This window comes from Pteropus medius, unplaced genomic scaffold (genome assembly GCF_902729225.1).
Source record: "Pteropus medius unplaced genomic scaffold, Ma_sr-lr_union100, whole genome shotgun sequence".
Lineage (NCBI taxonomy): Eukaryota > Metazoa > Chordata > Mammalia > Chiroptera > Pteropodidae > Pteropus > Pteropus medius.
The window spans coordinates 10,758,968-10,763,815 of record NW_024344378.1 but is presented as its reverse complement, the minus strand read 5'-3'; the positions used below and the strand labels follow the sequence as shown (position 1 = coordinate 10,763,815).

Here is a 4,848-nt window from a genome sequence, read left to right as displayed (position 1 = left end):
TTTGGTGTTGGCAAACAGGACTGCTACCCAATCGCCAATCGATGTTTACTGCATCCTTAGCAATCTGCTTGTTCACCATGTCTGAATAGGATTTTCAACATGGAGTTCTTGTGGGGCTTTTGTTTTTGTTTTGACACATTCGAACTGATGCAATGATATAAAAGTAAAGGCACAGTGAACAGTCCGAGGGATGGAAGGCGAGCGGGAGGAGAAGATGGAGAAGATGGGAGAGGATGGGAATATCAAAATCCTACCTTACGGGGAACCAAGAGATGATAAGGATGGTTAATGGCACACACACACACACACACACACACACACACACACACACAACACCAAAACAAAAACAAAAAAACAAACAAAACAAAACAAACAAACAGGAGTCTAAGTACTCCTCTGAAGTTTCAGAGATGACCAGTGGAGGAAGAGTATTTGGTAGAGAAGAAGAAGAGCGGGGGCGGTAGTGATGCCAGGGGCGGAGTGGATGGTAGGTGAGGATCACGTATGGGAACCAAATCCACATCTCCCAGGGCAGGAAGTCAACAGACAATGCCTAAAGTTGATGAAATGAGAAATAGCGGTATAAGCATTTTAGTTAAAGATAGGGAAATAACCACCCAAAACATAAAAACAGAAGTGAGGATGTGTAGTAAGCTCTGGGAAGTAGGACTGGGGTTGGAGGGGGTTGAGCAGAGGTCAGTTAATATTCACTCTAGTCTATGGCCATGCCATCCTGAACGTGCTCGATCTCATCTGATCTCGGAAGCTAAGCAGGGTCGGGCCTGGTTAGTACTTGGATGGGAGACCACCTAGGAATACAAGATGCTGTAGGTATAAAAAAAAAAATTCACTCTAAGAGCCTTTCTTCCCTAATTGATTTTCTAAAAACTAATGTGTTTATGTTATCTGATGGGAAAAATGTTAAGCAAATTAATGTCATAAAGAGTACCACTTTTATTTTTATAATATTCTGCTCTTTCAGAGAGGTTTAATTATTTTTAAGAAAAATGTACCATAATTATAAATAATAGCTATATATGTACAGTATAAGTATCACATGTAGAGTACATTATATAAATTTTAATGACTACATTGATTTTTTAAATTCTTTGCCATTATTTCATTATGGAAATTTCCAACATACGAAAAAGTTGAAGCGGTTTTACAATAAACACCTATGTATCCACCACCTAGATTCTACAGTTAACATCTCATTATACTTGCTTTATCACCTATCTGTCCACATATCCATTCCTCCCTCTGTCGATTTATACCTCTTAGCTTTTTGAGGCATTTATTCCATTGATTTTTTTTTTAATGTGGTAAAAAATACATACCATAAAATTTATCATCTTAGCCACTTTAAGCGGACAGTCCCACAGTGTGTGAGCACACTGAAATCACGATGGAAAAGGATCTCCAGAATTTTTCACCTTGCAAATCTGAAACTCTATACCTATTAAACAATAGCTCCCCTCTTTCCCTTCTCCCAGCCCTTGGGAACCACCATTCTACTTTCTGTCTCTGTGATTTTCACTACTCTATGTACCTCATATCAGTAGACTCATACAGTGTGTATCCTTCTACAATCAGTTTATTTCACCTAGCATAATGTTCTCAAGGTTTATCCATGTTGTAGCATGTGACAGGATTTCCTTTCTTTTTAAGGCTGAATAATGTTCCATTGTATGAATATACCACTCTTTGTTTATTCATCAATGGATGGGCATATGGGTTCCTCCACATCTTGGCTATTGTGAATAGTGCTGTTATGAACATAGGTGAGCAAGTATCTCTTTAAGACCCTGCTTTCAATTCTTTTAGGCACATACCCAGAAGTGGAATTGCTAGATCATATGGCGGTTTTATTTTTAGTTTTTTGAGGAACCACACTGATTTCCACAGCAGCTGTACCATTTTACAGTTCCACCAAAGGTTCCAACATCTCCCCATCCTCACAGACGCTTATTATTATTATTATTATTATTTTAATAGTAGACATTGTAATGGATGTAAACTGATGATTACATTGCTTTGTTTAAATTAACCTTTCTAGGTATTGGAGAAAATAGGATTCCCAGGAGAAATGGTGTCAACGGCCAGAAAAGTCTAGACTATTTTAAGTAAAAACTTTTCTTAGAAGTGAATGGTAAGTCAGGAAGCTCTCAGAGCAAATCCAGAGATGGAATTTCTCTTCACAGTAAATTTCACTCTTATTTCTTTGTTAAGTCAGTGTCAGCTCATAGGTAGGTTGAAAAGGCCGCAGATTTATCACCATTTCAGGTACTAAGAGATGTATAAATTCCTTCTCTGTATTAATAGCCAGATTATGCACCTAACTAAACCAAAGTTCAATTGTTTCATATCCTGAATTTGTAATTGATTCTGAATCATGGGGCTCCTTGCGGTGTTTACACCAGATTAAGGCTTTGTTGTCTACTGAAAACATCTTTTACATTAAAATCATATTGGCTTTTGAGCTAGCTACTTTTCAATCTTCTGGAACTTTTGACTCCATTTTTCTTATATGTAAATGTTTATCCATCAGCTAGACAGATAAGCATTCTCTTTCTGGTCCCCTTTGTGTGGGTATGCTGGTGATCATCTGGCCCTTTTAATTAATTTAGGAAGAACTGAAGGACAGCAGTGCACTCTGGCCTCATGATATTATGGCCCTGGAGTTGCATTACAAGAGACTGCTCTAGAACTAAACGTGACCTTGGGGTATTTGTGAAGCTGTTCAAGAGATTAACAAACAGAAACTTTAAGAAGGATTAATCCATTTCTACAGAGCTGCATGGCAGTTGCTCTGCAAAGACAGCTCTGAAAACAGATTTCTTGGTCATTCCCAGCTCTGTTCTTGCATTTGTGGCAAAGCGAAAGGCTGAAGATGAAGAAGTGTGTGGGAAAGCAGGTGATCACTGCTCCCCAAATACCGTGTGACACTCAGTCAACCCTGAAAGAGCAGCAGCCAATTAATCCCACCATAATTGGTTGACCCTTGGCTAATCCTGTTTTTAGATCATGTTTACTTGGCAGGTCATTTCAGTCATTTAATTAGCGTTCTTCAAGGTTATTCCGCCCTCTGTATGTGGACCCCTTTGGAATACTATATGCATTGTGATGCTTGATAGAAGAGAAAGCCGTATGCTTATGGTACCCTTCCCTTTCTTCTTTGATTACTAAATAACTTAACTAATTAATATTAATTAGCTAAGAGAGCATTTACTATGTTTTCCAGCTTGATGTGAAGCATTTTAGCAGGCACAATCTTATTTAATTTCACCGTCCTGTGACAGAGGCACTGATTCTTCCCATGTAGATAGGCAAAGTGAGTCTTAGGTTAAGCAGCTTGCCTGAGAAGAGCTAGGATTTGAACCAGGTCTGTCTGAGTCTGAAGCAGACGTTTTATCCACCACCTACATTACTTTTCTTTGTTCTCCTGTGTTCCTAGAGCTACCCCACTCTAGCGAGCTAGTTCATTGCTATTTCTGGTGGCAGTTGTAGCCCCCAACCAGACAGTGATTTCTTCAGGGAAGGGACCATGTCTTCTCTTCATCTGTCCCATAGAGCATAGTCCTGGGCACCTAGTAACTGCCGGATGAATGCTTGCTGATTGATCAATGTGCGTCCACACAATCCCCATATTTAAATTTCCTATACCAGCTTCCCAGCGAAGTCAGCTGTGCACAGAACAATGGATGTGGGGGTGGGGGGAGGGCAAATTGGGTTCCACTTAGGTCTCTGTCCACCAAGTAAGGGTGGCCTTGGACAAATGGTTTGAACTCTCTGGGCCTCCTTATGCTCTCCTGCAATTTGAGGATGTTAGCCATATGATCTCTTTGGAGGTTTCCTGCAATGAAATGCTGCGTTTGTAATACAGCTTGTAACAAAGTGTTGATGTGACTTGGGTCTCCAAATGGGTAAGGAGATCCCAGATATGAAAACAGAGTTGCTGTGTATCCCATCCTCTGAAAAGAGCCATCAGGTATGGGAGCAGGCACCCTCTCCAGCGCTTACTAAGAAATGGCAAACCCTTCCTCCGTTCTCCCATACTCAGCCCACAAAGAGCGGGGAAGTACAAGGCCACTATGGTCTTTGGCTTTTGGAGAGGCCCAGAGTCTGGAAAAGGTGATTTTCTTCCCTTTCTATCAGGGAAGAAAGAAGAGTGCTTCTCTTTGTTGTGGCCTGGCCTAAGCCAGCTGGATAGTTCACAATTACTGAGTTGAATTTTTAGGTACTAATAGCTTCTAATATTTTGAGATACTGGAGGGCCAACAGTTTCTCATCCTACAATCTGGAAGTCCTAGCCAAATTCCAACACATCTACTAACTTTTATAAGCAATTAGACATGACAAAACAAAGCAAAACAAAGTCATCTAACTGGCTGGTAACCTTGACAAAGTCTCTGTGCTCTGTCTTTGGGTGCCCTTGAGGCCAATGCAGGAATATTTAATTCCTGGCAAGTTTCAGCCAACTGTCTAGGCATCATCAAGATTCCTATGTTCAGAGGCTAAATAGTTAAGTGAATCTTAGATACAAGATGGCAATCTAAAAGGAATAGGCTGTTGAATTTCTGGGTTCTTAGATTCTATTTATGCAAGGACAGGGGTGCCAATACACCATTTCTAGCCAATTAATTCACATATCTTGAACATCACTCAGTTCACCAATATAAAAATCATTTCTAAAAATTCCTATGCTAATTAATAAACCCTTTCGTGTTGATTGGAGATAAAAGTAATTCTATCTGTCAAAGTCCTAGCAGAAAGCAGACAGCCACTCAAACAAGGTAATGGAAGAAAGTTTAACGAAGGGATTATCGCAAAGGAATGGTAAGGGTTAGA

General features: G+C 40.0%; 1 pseudogene; it reads left to right on the top strand.

Annotated features, from left to right (window-relative positions):
• The first annotated feature begins 715 nt into the window (after positions 1-715).
• On the top strand, positions 716-834 carry LOC120609863 (uncharacterized; annotated as a pseudogene).
• The last annotated feature ends 4,014 nt before the right edge of the window (positions 835-4,848 follow it).